The sequence below is a fragment of the Juglans microcarpa x Juglans regia genome, chromosome 2S (genome assembly GCF_004785595.1).
Source record: "Juglans microcarpa x Juglans regia isolate MS1-56 chromosome 2S, Jm3101_v1.0, whole genome shotgun sequence".
NCBI classification, from domain to species: Eukaryota; Viridiplantae; Streptophyta; class Magnoliopsida; order Fagales; family Juglandaceae; genus Juglans; species Juglans microcarpa x Juglans regia.
Genome location: NC_054597.1, coordinates 12223464 through 12241266, shown reverse-complemented (window position 1 = coordinate 12241266; position 17803 = coordinate 12223464).

The window sequence follows — 17803 nt, the reverse complement described above, 5'->3', positions numbered from 1 at the left end:
ATCGTATTATTAGTAATATCTTATATAACTTATGAGCATATTTAATATTCATATGTATTGTTAATAATTAATAAACTCATATTAAGAAAATTGCAATTCAAAAAACAACCAACATCTCAAGCCGAGTTGAGCCGAGGTCAGTCTCATGTTTCATTTAAACAAGCCGAATTTGAGTAGGATTTTGGGCTTGGCTTAGAGCATTGGCAATGGACTAGCCATTTGCCAATGTAAGTCTAAATTGAAAGCAAATAGGAGAAAAAACATCTGCAATGACCTAGCTAAATTCTGAAAGTTTAACATATCTGCTACAGTATATCTTAGCTCCTCTCCATACTTGGCGAGGTACTGTTCATCATTGAAAAGAATTTTTTATTATTTCATTTGCGTTCTCTCTTTCCCTCGTTCTTTCTCTTTCTTCATCTCATTTCCCTCGTTTTTCTTTTTCTTCATCCCGAAATGTGCGAAACACAGAGACATTTGGGTCTTCTTCAATCGTCCACGCTCTCTTCTCTTCGTCGATTGTCCGCGCCATCGTCTTCCAGCCCACAAATCAACCACGCCGTCGTATTCCTACCCACAAAGAGTCCACACCATCGTCTTCCAGCCCACAAGAGACCTGCACATTTCCTCTCCAAATCTTTCACAACAAAATCACCATTTGGGTATTTCTTACAAACTGATTTCTAATTTGAGATTCGATTTACATGGATTTCACATGGGTTTCGATTTACATGGATTTCTTACATGGGTTTCGATTTACACTCATACAATGTGGAATTTATTCTTTTATTGAGCCTTGTTTTTTCTTTTATTGTTTTGTTTTCCGTTGTCTTGAAAAAGTTGAACAATTGATCGAAAACCAATCAAAAAAGTTTTCCATTGTCTACATTTCTCCAAATATTTACTTGTTGATGCACGTAAGTTTCATGTTAAAGATCTAGATTATGCATATTTGGTTTAGTTGAAGAGTTCACTGAGTTAGTAAAGAAGAAGTTTGGTTAGTTGTTCATCTTCTAATTGACTCTTGTAAAGAAAATCTTCTGTAAGTTGTGGTTGGTTTGTTTGAAAATACAGATGAAAAAAAGTACTACAGTTGTGCCATGAAAAACAAGTACTATAGCAGGTTTGTTTGCAAATCCTCTTCTTGCAATTACTGAGATCGCTGTTTAGCTGACCATTAGATTATTCATATGCATACTATAGTTGTTTCAATTTCCATGATTTAGCTACCACTTTATAGTTGTGCCATGCTACTTTATGGTATCTAGCTGCCCCTTTATGTATGTGGAATGTGTTTGTATTTATTTGTGGACTGTGTTGCGTAATACTAATGTTCATTTTATATATGTTGGACTATGGACTGTGTTGGTACCTAAAAGGAATGTGTTGGTATTTACTTGTGGACTGTGGACTCAGTTTTGGCTTGTTGGTTGTAAATAAATTTCTGTTATAGTGTCCTTCTTAGTATTTTTAGTAGGTCTGAATTTTAGTGTAGTAGACAAATCAGAAGGTCTGAATTTTAGTAGGTCTGTATTTGTATTTTTGATTCCTTCTTATGAATGAGAATAGAGTTTTGTCTCAATTCCTTTTGTCTTTTGATTTCCTTTTGATTATACTTGCAATTTTAGGCACATTGCATAAGAAATAAGTTGAGGAAACAATAATTTGAAGTAAAATATAAATTATTAATTAATATATGAAGTGTATTTGCAAAATATAAAATTAAAAAATTAAAAAATATAATATTATATTATTATTTTCACTTTAAGATAGCTAGTCTAATGTGGACTCAATTAATCAAAAATTAATACTATAGTCAAAACTTAAAATTCTAGTCAAATTTTAGACTTGACAATGACTAGGCTATTGCCAATGTTCTTATAATTGAGTCGAATCCAAGCCTATTAAGTTACTAAATGAGCCTAGCTCAAACAGCTTAAGCTCATTTGAACCCGGCTCGAATACAACAGTACTAATCATGATTCAATTCTCTCAATAAATTCAGAGATGAAATTTTAAAAAATACTAATGAACTTGTTGATTTTCATTTTTTTTTTAAATCCCAATTCCCATTATATTTAAATTTTGGTAAATTTGTACTACTCACTGGCAAACTATCTTGAATTTATATGCTAGCATTCTAAGGTGCTGTTTGGATAGTGAATTTAGATAAAAATTGAAAATTAAATAAAATATTGTTAAAATATTATTTTTAATATTATTATTGTTTTGAAATTTGAAAAAGTTGAATTGCTTATTATATTTTATATGAAAATTTAAAAAAATTATAATAATGAGATGAAATGATAAAATATTTTTTATATCCAAACCGGCCCTTAGATTACTAAGACTTACATAATACCCTCAAACTACTAAAGACTAAAACTTTGCACGTATTCTCGTTACAATCTTAAAAGTCGGATCTTAAAGAAGGGTATGAAGTGTTCATTTTTTTATAGTTTGAAATTGATAAAGGTATAAACTTTAATAATTAATTGAATGGAAAAACTGAGAATTCGTGGCAGTCTAAAACTAAAAGTGCAAAGCGTATTGATATCATTATTTATTATTGAATAATATTAAATACAATTATGAATTCATGTGCAAATGTCGCACATTTTTTTTGAAAAATAATGGGGCATATTATTAAAAAATTAATTTTTTTTATGTGAGTTTTATTTTATTTACTTTTTAAAAAAAGAATAAGGGACGCTTGTGTACTTATAACTGCAAATATCATTTCTCTTTTTTATTAGAATGACTCATTATCCAAACCTAATTTAATTGTGACACAGACACAAGTAACTTAATTCTCTTTTTTATTGGATCCAAAACTCATCCTAACTCATTTTAACTCATCTAATTATTACAATTTTTTCAAATTTCAACACAAAATATAATAAATAATTTAACTTTTTCAAATCTTAAAATAATAATAATATTAAAAATTAATATTATAACAATTTTTAATTCAATTTTTAACTATCATCTCAACTTAATTTAACTGAGTTTAACAATCAAATGCAACCTTAGTTCACAAAGACATGTCATAGTTTAACTAATGATCTTATTCAACCACATAGTTTGCGAATTCTATTTTTTTTTTTATTTTCTTTTTTTGTGAATCTAAAAGTAATTAATAAGTAAATATGATAATGCACTAATATCATTTCTTTCAAATCATGTAAACCCTAGATGGAAGATTTTTTCCCTACGATAGCAAATTAATTATCAAAGGAAAAGTCTACTCGCACCGCTCTTAGATCCCGTTGAGTTATCCCGCTTGACGTGGAAATGAATTTATTCACATTTTAAAACACACGTAATCTCATGCGTCCCGCACTGCCTCTGCATGTTATCTCTCTCGTGGAAAAGTCTCTGCACGTTATCTCCTGCGTCCCGCGCTCCATCGACTTCAACCCTGTGAGCGGCTCATCTCCGACGGAATCTCTAGACCACAGCTCCATCTTCGAGCTCATCTTCGTCCTCATCTCTGCATCAACCCTTTTTTTTTCCTCCCAGACCCACCATTTCGCCTGTCGAGACCCACCATTTCGCCCGCTGAGACCCACAATTTCGTCGTGTCCCTAGCCCCACCAGTTCAAGCCCCACCATCTCGGCCATCTCTCTGACGGAATCTCCAAGGTATTTTTTTTCCCTGCTCGATACATCAGTTTCTTTTCCCTGTACTAGATGCCAAATCTAAAGCATGTAATTTTTTTTTTTGTCTGAATTTTTTTTTTCTTATAAGCTATGTTGTTATGATTCTTGCTTATTGTACTAAGGAAGGGAATGAAAATTGAATGTTGGAGACATGTGTGAAAAAATGAATTGCAGTTAACATGTTTGTGAAAATACTTGTGAGAAGTGAAATTAATTACAGTGAAATGGAATAGTCTCTCCATTTGACATGCAGCACTAAATATTTAATAGATGTCATAATGTAAAACAGAGTCTAGTTCTCGTATTACAACTACTTTCTTAAAGCTTTGTTTTAATATCCTTGTTTCACATGTTATATATTTGTAGATAATTTAAACGTTGCAATGGATACCGACATAATTTTCAAATAATGAATGTGATGAGGTAGGAATTGATAAGGAGATTGGAGGTGATGAAACTATTGAAGAACCTACGGTTGGAATGCAATTTTCATCTACAGAAGACGTGCATGCTTACTATATGAAGTATGGTAAGAAGAAGGAGTTTGGAGTATCCTAAAGGAATATTAGACAGGATGACGATAGGACGGTAAGATGGTTTTGCTTGGCATGCGCACGAGGAGGCACATCAAAGAGTACGGTTGCCAATGTTATGAAATCAAGACAAACAGTAAAGATAGGGTGTAAGGCTAGGATTAATGCGGTATTAAATGTTGAAGGTGGATATACTATATCTAAGGTGATATTGGATTACACACACGCCTGTAGTCCGGGAAAGGCAAGACATTTTAGATGCTTTAAGAAGGTTGATGCTCGTGTCGCTAAGAAGTTTGAAATAAATGACGAGGTAGGAATATGGTTGTCCAAAAATTTTAAGTCTGTGGTTGTTGAGGCAGGGGGTTATGAGAATGTAACATTCGGGGAAAATGAGTGTCGAAACTATATTGAAAAAGCACAAAGACTTCACCTCGGGTTTGGAGGTGGTGTAGCTCTATGTAACTATTTCGAAGATGTGCAAAAAAGAAATCCAGAATTTTATTATAAGATTGAGGTTGGCAATGAGATGTGGCTAAAGAACCCTAGATGAAATATTTTTTCCCTACGGTAGCAAATTAATTAACAAAGGAAAACTCTACTCGCCCCGCTCTTAGATCTTGTTGAGTTATCCCGCTTGACGTGTAAATGAATTTATTCACATTTTAAAACACATGTAATCTCCCCCGTCCCGCGCTGCCTCTGCACGTTATCTCTCCCGTGGAAAAGTCTCTGCACGTTAACTCCAGAGTCCCGAGTCCCGTGCTCCTTCGACATCGACCCCATGAGTAGTTCATCTCCGACGAAATCTCCATATCATAATTCTATCTCCGAGCTCATCTTCATCCTCATCTCTGCATCAACCTTTTTTTTTTTCCTCCCAAACCCACCATTTCGCCCGCCCAGACCTATAATTTCGCCGTGTCCCCAGCCCCACCATCTCGGCCATCTCTCGGACGAAATCTCCAAGGTATTTTTTTTCCCTTGCTCGATATATCAGTTTCTTTCCCCTGCACTAGACGTCGAATCTAAAGCATGTATTTTTTTTTCTTAGTGGTTTCCATTCTGGAGAGTGTCTTATTTGATTTATTTGTCTCAAAACAAGTGGATTTGTGGCTCTTGTTCCTAGTCACAAGCATTTTTACTTCTCACAAGCATTTTCACAAACATATTAACTGCAATTCTTTTTTTCACACATGTCTCCAACATTCAATTTTCATTCCCTTCCTTAGTATAATAAGCAAGAATCATAACAACATAGCTCATAAGAAAAAAAAAAATTCCAAACAAAACAAAAAAAAAAGAAAATTACATTCTTTAGATTCGGCGTCTAGGGCAGGGGAAAGAAATTGATGTATCAAGCAGGGAAAAAAATTACCCTGGAGATTCCGTCGAAGAGATGGCCGAGATGGCGAGGCTCGAACTGGTAGGGCTGGGGACACGGTGAAATGGTGGGTCTCGGTGGGCGAAATGGTGGGTCAGGGGGAAAAAAAAGAAGAAAATGTTGATACAGAGATGAGGACGGAGATGAGCTCAGAGATGAGGTTGGAGATAGAGGTGTGGTCCGGAGATTCCGTCGGAGATGAACCTAGGGCTCACGGGGTCAATGTCGAAGGAGCAATAGGCGATGGGCGATGATGTGCAGAGGAACCCGAAATGAGAAATTTTAAAATGATCTGTTACCGTTGCTAACATGTGTTTTAAAATGAATAAATTCATTTCCACGTCAAGCAGGATAACACAACGGGACCTAAGAGCGGGGCGAGTAGCAACATCCTAAAATGAATAAATTCATTTCCACGTCAAGCGGAATAACACAATGGGACTTAAGAGCGGGGTAAGTAGCAACGTCCATTAACAAATTAAAGGGTTGTAATTTGGAAAGTTGGCTTTTGATTAAGAGGTTCGTAAGTAATCTAATGGGGACAAAGTTACTATAAAATGAAGAGAAATGGTTTAACCACAAAGAGATTCTATAAAAATAAACTTAGCTATACACTGACGTGGCTTGACGTAGTGTAATAGATTATAAAACTATTTTTTTTGTAAAATAAATCTAACGTATCATATGCATCTACAAAGAGATCGCAAAAAATTAAACCCACAAATTAATACGACTTTATATGATATGTTAGATTTGAAATTACCGAAGTATCCCTGTAACGTAGCGAAAATATCTACTAATTCATTTAACAAATAGTTAGCCGTTAATCATGCAATTATTTAATAATTAAGTAATAACGTAAAGTAAATAAATTGCATAACACCAAAATTAGTATCGAAGGAAAACCCTTTAAAGAACTCTTTAAAGGTAAAATCCTATCTGACAGCCAAATCCAGAAAAGTCAATTTTATTATTTGAAAATCAATTTACAAGTAAAGCTCAATTACAACCTTTGTCAATTGACATTCTTACTTGACCAAACAAATGACTCATTTGTCTTTTACCGCAATAGCAACCAGAATTTCTGACAATCTTCAAACATTGACTTTTCTCCTGGAACTTCAGTTGCTGAAACTCGGCCAATCAATTCTCCAACATGGAGTATGATCACACTCTTTGAGAGAAACAATATGAAAATTCTCTAAGGATTTTTCTCGCCAAAATATGTACTATAAAGTGCTCTAAAAAAATCTAGATCTGAATATCTACAGATCCTAACCAATATGATCCCTTATATAAACAATCTGAAAATCAATTTCAATTGCAGTAGGATTCTGCTGACGCGCTCAGTCTGTTAGGACTTCCAGGTATAGTAGGAATCGGCTGACATGAGAACTCTGTTGGAAAACGATTCTGCTGACACCTGGCGCTGAGTCTTCTTATCAAATATATATTTCATTCAACTGGATAATTTCAGACTCATTGAAACTCGATTTTCCTACTTATAATTTGGTTTGTAATTCTTAAAACCAATCTGTCATGAAGACATATCTTGATGGAATGCTAACACCCGCGATAACTCTTCATTGTAGTAATAGATTTCAGATCATCCTCTTCTCTACATAAGTGCAGATTCCTTGGTACTCAATTTTTTCACTTATGACTTATCTAAATAACTTCTAATACCTCTTAGATAAATTTAATATTGTTATAGATAAAGTCAATAAATAATTTACATTCACCCAAAATTACCAACTTAATGATAGGATAAATTCTATCATTTTAGTGACCTAATCCTATATAAATTTATCAGCTTAGTCACTTAGTCCTAACCAAACTTTTATATCTACAACCTTCCCCTTTGGCGGATTGGTGACAAAATCAATTTGAGAAATATATTGCATCTACAATCTCCCCCTTTGACGGATTGATGAAAAAATCAACTTGATGAATGTAAAGTGTACCTGAGACAAACACAACCAGCAGACCAAGATCTAAAAGAAAATCTTAATACAGTAATAAAAAGAAATGACATAGAATACTCTTTGAAATTAGTCTCAACAAAATCAAAGGTTAAACGTAATCTTAACTTACTAAAATAGTGTTCTAGTCATCATCAATAACCATGTCCAGTACTTAGTTCTCTCCCTCAATATTCTGCTGCTCCCCCTCAATCTCTCTCTCTCTCTCTCTCTCTCTTTTCAACAATACACTTACTTCACTTATTCTTTCAACTCTCCCTCAGCTCGTTCAACTCCCCCTCAACAACACATTTAAATCTCTCCATTTTTGTCATTAATCTGACAAAACTCATAAGATAATAAATACCACTTATGTGAGCTGAGATGAAGACACTAAGAAAGATATGATGAACAACTCTTATGTGTCTCAACTTTTCATGGATTAAATGCACTTGATGTATGAGTATGAATGCAAATAAAATCATGGTAAAATAAATGAAATAGCTTGGTTGAGACATAAAAACAGACACTTGGTGGACATTAGTTTAAAATCAATATGAATTATCCCAGCACTGACCGATACCTCAATATATTTTATATTTTCATATTTATTTTATATAAACCAAAAATAAATAAATAATAAAAAAATTAACAAAAGTTTTTATTTATATATATATATAAGCAATGAGGCAAGTAACATATCTAAATGCATCTTAGTTCAAACATAGTGTCACTCACAAAAATTCAATAGAGTACACCTTTTTATTTGCAGCAATCACCATGGATGTTCACACCCCATAAAATCATCAATGTCAACGTTCATGTGAGTGTGTGACTGAGCAAACTTATTTTAAAAAATAACTTTTTATTTCTTTTTCTCTTCAATATATTTTTTATAATATTATTCATGAGTATTTTTCTTATAGATACTCTCAAGAGTTTATCACTTATCTCAAAAGTCAAACTTTATTCTAGGGCCTAGATACATGAGTATCTCCTCAAAACACTAGTTTGCACAACTCATTTCATGTCCATTTTGTTGCTCATCTTTTTCCACAATGATTTGAGCCAGATTCTTTCTATAAGGACTTAAGAGATAGATTTGTGTATGGTGTTTGTTTTTCTTCGCAATGATATAATACTAACTTTTTCTATATGGATCAACTATTTGTGTTTGGCAAGGGAAGATCTCTCTCTTTATTATTGTACTAGCTAGGTTCAACTAGTATTAGTCAATTCAAGGCATGGACCCCCTATATGGTGAGCATCTCAATAATAAATATAGAACTTAATTATAAGGTGCATACACATAAGTTTCTCACAATGCTTTGTAAATGAACTTTGTCAAGATGATCCAAAGGGTTAGTATGTACAAAGTGAACTACACAAAGTAGAGAGATGCATAAGTTAAAAAATTTATTTTGTGAGAACACATGTGCTCAAAACTTTGACATATTAGGCATGCAGTTCCCAAAAAATTAGAAACAAGCCAGAAGAGGTTTTCTATTATTTGTCTTATTTAAAAGCTGAAAACATAAACATAAATTAAAAACAGAAAAATAAAATGCATGTCCTAGACTAATAAAATGAAATGCAAGGAATGCAAGAACATACAAGTGGTCCTATCAATTAATGTGACACGACATCTTTTTTGACCACCCACTTTGCTTTAAATTTTGGCTTATTATTTTCATCAACACCACTTTGTATGATTTTTTCTTTATTGTGAAGGCAAAATTCTGCTAGTTCACTAAGCCTTAGAGTTATGAAGGTGATTCGTTGACTTATCTCATCAAGTTGATTTTCTAGAGTCTTTCCCTTGTTTTCTAACTTTCTTTCATCTCCATTTTTCTTTACTTTATTCAAGTTAAAGCAATATGACCTTATATGGCCAAGAATACCACAATGATGATAAGTAAGAATAAACTTACCTTTGGACTTACCATGATTGAGCTTCTTTGTCATTGATCTATCGTGTGAGGCTCTTGGAACATGAGTTTTAGACACGGCTTTCTTTGGATGCACCACTAATGTAGCGGCTTGTCGAGCATTTGACAAACTCACACCATCTATTCCTTTAATAAAAATGATACATTTTGATGAAGTGGTAGCGGATAATGAGGCTTTAAGTTCCATACCTTGGGAAGTCATGTACTCCAAACTCGTGCGATCACAACTAGATTTTTGATAACTCAACATCTCATCTAATTTCTGAGTAGCAGTTTTTTGTTGGCACTCTTGAGAACTCTTCAATTCTTTATCTAGTGCATCCTTTTGAGGTTTCAATCTTGATATCTCAACTTTAGAATTTTTCAGTGCCTCATAAAGGTTATTCTTTTTATTCTTCACAACTGTGAGTTTATTGTACAGCTTCTTGTTGAGTTTTTTCAAATTGATCACTTCTTCACATAAATCATTATAAGTTTCATGTACACTCAACTCATGGTCAACATCAACAATAGCTATATTTGAGTCACTATCATCAAATTCACTTTCAGATTTTGTTTGTACAATATCAGAAAAATCATTAACAACAGTAGAAAAAGCCACAAAAGATTTTTCATTATCAGATGATGAACTTGAAGTTTCATATTCTGAACTATCACTAAGTGTGACATTCAGTGCTTTTCCTTTATTTTTCTTAAAGTTTGGACATTCAATTCTTATATGATCATAACCTGAACATTCATAACACTTCACTTTATCTTTTTGCTCATATTTTTCTTTATTCCCTTTTTCAGAATATTTTTTCTTTGTAGGAAATTCCTTACCTTGTTTTTGTTTTCCACCAACTTTCTTGTTGGATAAGAATTTTCTGAATTTCTTTGCAATGAAATCTATATCCTCATCGTTTAAATTTTTTTTATTAGAAAAATCATCTTGATCGTCTTTTACTTTTTTTAAAAGCAATGGACTTACCTTTTTCTTGTTTGAGGAAGAGATGACTCATATGTTTGTAGAGAACCTACTAGTTCTCCAACCTTGATTGCATCTAAATCCTTGCTTTCTTCTATGACTGTAACTTTTGGGCGAAATCTTTCAGGCAAGGACCTTAAAAATATTTCTTACCACTCTTGAATCATCCATCTTCTCGTCGAGATTAAATCTGGAATTAACAATATCATTAAGTCTAGCATAAAAATCATTAAATGTCCCATCTTCTAGCATTTTAATCTCCTCAAATTTAGAGATTAGCAACTGTAATTTTGAATTTTTTACAATTCTTGTGCCTTCATGTGTAACCTCGAAAATATCTCATGCTTCTTTAGCAATCTTACATATTGAGATTCTTTTAAATTCATCGGGAGATACGGCCATGAAGATAGCATTAAGTGCTTTGCTATTCTAATTAGAGTTAGTGATCTCATCTCTTGTCCAAGCATCAATAGTTGTCTTGGGTTTTGTCCATCCTCGCTCAATTGTACACCACACATGTTTATCCAAAGATTTGAGAAAATCCCTCATATAAACTTTCCAATATGCATAGTTTTCACCATCAAAGTGTGGCGGGACATGTAGCGACATAGTCAACAGGGGAACGGATCACACTTGAATGAGTGAACCATACTCTGATGCCAATTGAAATTACCCAAGTACCCCTGTAACACAACGGAAATATCTACCAATTCACTTAACAAATTAGTTAGTCGTTAATCATGCGATTATTTAATAATTAAGTAATAACATAAAGTAAATAAATTGCATAACAATATTGGAATCGAAGGAAAATCATTTAAAGAACTCTTTAAAGGTAAAACCCTACGGGACAGTCAAACCTAAAAAAATCAATTTTATTATTTGAAAATCAATTTACAAGTAAAGCTCAATTACGAAACCTATGTCATTTGACACTCTTACTTGACCAGACAAATGACTCATTTGTCTTCTACCGCAGTAGCAACTAGAACCTCCGATGATCTTCGAACATTGACCTTTCTCCTAAAACTCCAGTGGCTGAAATTCGACCAATCAATTCTCCAACATGGAGCATGATCACACTCTTTGAGAGAAACAATATGAAAATTCTCTAAGGAATTTTCTCACCAAAATATGCATTGTAAAGTGCTCGAGAAAATATTTAGATCTGAATCTCTATATATCCTAACCAATAGGATCCCTTAAATAAACAATCTAAAAATCAAATTCCAATTGCAGTAGGATTCTGCTGACGGAACAAATCTGATAGGAGTTTGAGCTGTAGTAAGATTTTGCTGACGGCCTTAGTCTATTAGGACTTTCAGGTGTAGTAGGAACCTACTGACAGGAAAACTCTGCTGGAAAACGATTCTATTGACACCTGGTGCTGAGTCTTCTTATCAGATATATATTTTATTCAACTGGATAATTTCAGACTCATTAGAACACGATTTTCCTACTTATAATTTAGTGTGTAATTCTTAAAACCAATCTGTTACGAAGACGTCTATTGACGAAATGCTGACACCCGCGATAACTCCTTACTGTAGTAACAGATTTCAGATTAGCCTCTTCTCTAGATAAGTGCAGATTCATTGAGACTCGATTTTCCAACTTATGATTTATCTAAACAACCTCTAATACCTCTTAGATAAACTTAATATTGTTATAGATAAAGTCAATAAATAATTTAAATTCATCTAAAATTACCAACTTAATGATAGGATAAACTCTATTATTTTAGTCACATAATCCTATACAAACTTATCAACTCAGTCATCTAGTTGTAGTCAAACTTTTATATCTATAAGATTTACTTTAATTTATAATAAAAATAATTTTATAATCTAACGTATAATATTAAATAATGTTAATTTATTAATTTATTTTTATATAATTGGCTGAAGCTTTTCTCTATATTAGATTAGTGTATAATAATTTATCTATAACTATTAGTGTATTAGTTAAGATATTTGTGTCTGTGGATGAGATATGTGTGTCGGGTAGCATATTCGTTGTAGTAGTTAAGAAACTCGAGATATTTGTTGTGGGTTTATCAGAAGTGAATGATAAAGTCGGTATTAATTTATTTTCTTAACTCATGTGGGTCCGTTGATTTGGATAACCTAACAAAAAGTGGTACAAGTAGTGGCAGGGGAAGTAAATAATGTCATCTCTCAATCTCTGTCCCCCTTCCTTTCCTCTTCCGACTGGCAGATTCTCAGATCGATTATCTTTATTTTAAGTGATAAAAAGAATTGTAAGGCCTTGTCTAGATTTAGAAATGGTTTCACTTTATTATTATAATTTTTTTAAATTTTAATATAAAATATAATAAATAATTTAAAATTTTTAAATCTTGAAATAATGATAATATTAAAAAATAATATTTTAATAATATTTTATTTAACTCATCTAAAATTATCTTATCTTATCTCATCTCATCTCACTATCCAAATCAATCTTAAATATGTAGAAATGAGACCAGTATTGTATAATCTGAAGCGGATGATATTGAAGCTTATTGCAAATGATGCGTAATGAGAAATTAATTAGTAAAATTATCTTCGAAGCGGGCTTGTGATCGCCCCATCTTGGAAGAGATTAGAACTCTATTGGAGTCATTTGAGGATACTCTGATTTGGTAGGGTGACTCTTGATTTCATTATTAATGCACCAAGACTCCAAGCTTGTTGATGCTATATATCATGTAATTTGCTCTCAATTGCATGGGTTGTAAAAAAGGAATAATTCTACAAATTGATCAGGGGGTGGAAAGGCTGGAATAGGCACTGCAAATAGGACTACTCTTCAACTTTATGCATATGCATCTGATATGAAACTCTCAATCTATATGCATATATATGGAAAGAGTAATATTAGATATAATTATGAGTTGTGTAAAAGTTTGTACACACTTTTAAAAAAAGAGTGAAGTATATTATTAAAAAATTAATTTTTTCATATAAACGGTTCTATAAAAAACGGGAGAAAAAAGTGAAAAGTAAGACATGCACTTGCAAGTTGCAAACTTCTTCTGAACATAGAAAATGGAGTACTAAGAGTAAGATGTTGGAAAGAGATTATGAGTAGTACATACATACCAATTAAGAATGTTGTTGCTGGTCGAGGAATGGAGAAAGGGTGCAAAATAATTGAAAGAGATATTGGCGCGGCTCAATCAAAATCACATGGCTAATTTCTATCCTTTTTAACCATGTCTTCAAATTGAGACTCGCCAATACCTTCGTTTCAAAGCATTTACCTTTCCATGCATCTCTGCACCTTCTAATTATTGCCTCATCATCATCGTCGTCGTCTTCCCCAAAAAAGCTCTGAAATGCAGAGAGAGAGAGAGAGAGAGAATGATCCCTTTATATATAGGGAAGAAGCAGGTCACATAGTTATAGAGGCCGGGGATTTGGTTACCCATCACTTGTATTTTTCACTTGAACCGCATGCGGCCCCTAGGCTCTCTCATTGGCTGAGCTTTTGACCTCACACATCAATCATCATTGACATTTGCTGCCTAAAGGGAAGCAAAGCAGACAGGAAAATGCTACAGCCTCCGCTGAGGTTCTAGGATTGTTGTTTCAAGTGTTTTTTTTAAAGTTGTTTATTATATAGATTTTTTATATATTTTAAAAAAATAAAATAAATTTAGAATATTATTAAAAAATATTTTTTAATGAAGGTAAAAAAATATTAAAAAATACTTTCTTAATTATGAAGTAAAATAAAAAAAATACTTCATAATTAAGAAATTATTTTTTAATAATATTATGAATTTTTTTAAATATTTAAAATTATTAACAAAATCTATATAGAAAAAAATTAAAAAAATATACATAAAAAAACACTGATACAAGCGGTAGTTTCTAACGGGAGCTGGAAGCGGGACGCATTTTCCAAGCAGATAAAACAACCGCAATCCAAAAGGGTCTCCAACTAATGGCGAAAACAAGGACTATTCTCGTGATACGAGCTGGATACCGATAAATGCTGCATGTGTCGACAATCATATATATATATATATATTGTCAAAAATTGCATTGTAAATTACACGTTTCCACTTTCCATTCATTTATAAGTCGGTTCAGGAAAATATTTTTATCTAAAATTAAAAAATATTAGATGAATATAATATATCTGATTAAACTATGAATTTTATTTAAAATTGGTAGTCCTATACTTTTCAATTCAAGTACCGTTTGAATAGTAAATGAAGATGAAATGAGATAAATTGATATAAAAATAAAAATTTTTAATAAAATATTATTTGAATATTATTTTTTAATATTATTATTATTTTAAAATTTTAAAAAAATTGAATTGATATTTAAATTTTATATAAAAAATTTTAAAAAAATTATAATAATCAGATAAAATAAAATAAAATATTTTCATTATACAAACGAAACTTATACGATTTTACCTTGGAAATTGGACAAAATCTCAGCATGCCAGAATTAATACGAAATCTTGGGATACTGAAGCTGTGTGACAAAAGGCCCAAGTTTTGTTTGAATCCAGAAGCTGAAGTACAATTACCATCCAATAAGGCTAATAACGTTGGTCTGCTTGGACCCAGCTCTGGAAAACCTTTTAAAACCCATGTCTTGGTCTCATCAAGTTCTGATACATCCAAAACTCCCTCACATCTGTTCGTAAACATAGAACATTTTTTAATTTTTAATTTCTAATTTTTTTATCTAATCAACGTAATCATTATAATTTTCATAAATTTTTAAATAAAATATAAAAAAATTTAATTTTTTCAAATGTCAAAATAAAAATAATGTTAAAAAAATTATATTATAATAATATTTTAACTTTATAATATTTTTATTTAATTTTTTTCTCTCATTTATCAAAATCTCGTAAAACATCTTAACTCAAAATACTTAATTATTATTCACAAATTCCTCATCTCAACTCATTCCCTAAGCATCCCTTTTGCTAGTTGTGTTTTTTTGATCCACTGTTCACAATGAATGAACAGAAATACACATGTTCGAAATTGGAGTTAACATGAGACTGATTTTACTTAACAATTTTCGCTATGGAGCTTAAGCAAATACAGGTAGACAAACTTCAACATCCCAAGAAAAAAGTACCCAACCAAACAGTACCAAGAAAATGGCTCTGTCGCATGAGGCCAGCAACTGCATGCCCCAAACTATTTGATTATAACAATAGAGATTATTGATCATATCATGTCCAAGTTCCGTACAATCACATTACATTAGTAAGCAATGATTAGAAAATTCATTAATTGCATTAGTTAAACTATTGATAATAGAAAATTTAGAAATTTAGAAAAAAAGGGAATTAAATTAGGATAATCATATACTGATCTAAAAAAGGGAAATAAATTTGGATAATCAAATAAAATATAAGGAAGGACGCATAATCTTCACCCACTTATTGATCATGACTTATATTAGGGTTTAATTATTTGATCGATATGGTTTGGTAGTACCTATATCTAATATCACGCCCCTAGCTACCTAATTGGTCCAGCTAATCCAATGATCTACCCATTTCATCCAAAACACAACTTCAACAGCTCGATTCCAAAATAACAAAAAAAGAAAAGTCCATATCCATCAGTTTGAAGGAAAATGCCACCAACAAGAAAATACAAAAAGTGGCCCCCATTTTTATAAATAAGACTTTTTTGAAATTTCGACGTTACACCGAAGAAAAAAAAAATTGAGAAATATTTTAATTATAAAGAGATTATATAAAAATAAATTTACAGATCGTAAAGTAACGATCTACAAATCACATAAAATTACGTCAATCTGTGAATTTATTTTTGTATATATAGATAATACTTGTCAATTATATTTTGGGTCTACCTAGCATCCCATTCAATATTTGATCCATAAGGGTGTGTAGGTGATGACCCTTATGGGGTGGGCTTGAAAATAGGGGCGTAATCATCGTGCCAATGTCACAAGTGCAAAGGCGATCAACTCTATCTTTGGGTATCTCTTCTCGGTCCCTCTTAAGGCTTTGTTGACATAATACACCAGCCTTTGATCCTTGCCCTCATCTCTGACTAGAGCAGCGGAAACCGCATCTAGGGTGGCAGCTAGATACAACGACAAGGGTTCTCCCTATTTGGTTTGACTAAGCAGCTGTGGGTGGGTCAAGTATTCTTTCAGTTGTGCAAATGCTTCCTCACATTGTGCATCCCATTCTTGAGCCTTCTTCAATACTTGGAAAAAGGGCATGCATTTGTTCGTTGAGTGGGACACGAACCTGCTGAGGGACCCTCTTCTCCTTGCCAGTTTTTAGACTTCATTAAGTGTCGTGGGAGACTTCATCTCGATGATCACCTTGAGCTTTTTGGGATTCACCTCGATGCCCCTCTCGAATACCATGAAGCCCAAAAACTTACCTGACTGTGCCCCGAACACGCACTTGGTTGGGTTGAACTTCATCCTATACTGCCCCAGCACACCAAAAGCTTCCTTTAGGTCTTTTATGTGCTGCCTAAACTCCATGCTCTTCACTAAAAGGTCATCCACATATACTTCCATGTTCTGACCTATCTAATTCTTGAACATGGTAGGTTGCTCCTACATTTTTCAGCTCAAAAGGCATGACCATGTAAGAGTAGAGGTCTTGATCGGTTATGAAGGCCATCTTATCCTGGTCAGCATGACCCATTTTGATTTGGTTATATTCGGAGTAGGCATCCATGAAACTCAACACCTTGTAACCCGCCGTGGCATCTATTATTAGATCTATCTAGGGGAGAGGGAAGCTATCTTTTGGGCAAACTTTGTTGAGGTCCGTGAAGTCTACACACATTTGCCACTTGCCATTTGACTTCTTTACCAACACAATGTTTGACAACCAGCCAGGGTATTGAGTTTCCCTGATAAATCCTGCCGCCATTAATCGATCCACTTCTTTTACTATCGCCTTGTACTTCTTAGTGCTAAAATTCCTCTTCTTCTACTTAACAGGCCTTGTGTCCGGGTTGACGTTCAGTCGGTGCTTTATAACCTCTTTGCTTATTCTTGGCATATCTAGATGATTCCATGCAAAAATGTCTTTGTGCTCCAAGAGGAGCTGGATTAGCTGGTTCCTTTCCTCCTTTGTCATTGTAGTTCCGATCCTCACATGGTTATCTAACTGGGTTGGATCAAAGGGAACAAATTCCCATGGCTTGTCGACTTCTCATTGTCTCAGCGTTTCCTTGTCCCTTGTTTCTACCTCCATTATAAAGACTTTTGGCAGAGGCGTCGGGAGGGTCCCATTGCCGCATTCCTGCGTCTCTACTATTTTTACATCTCGCTCTCCTTTCCTCAATTCTTGCACGTAACACT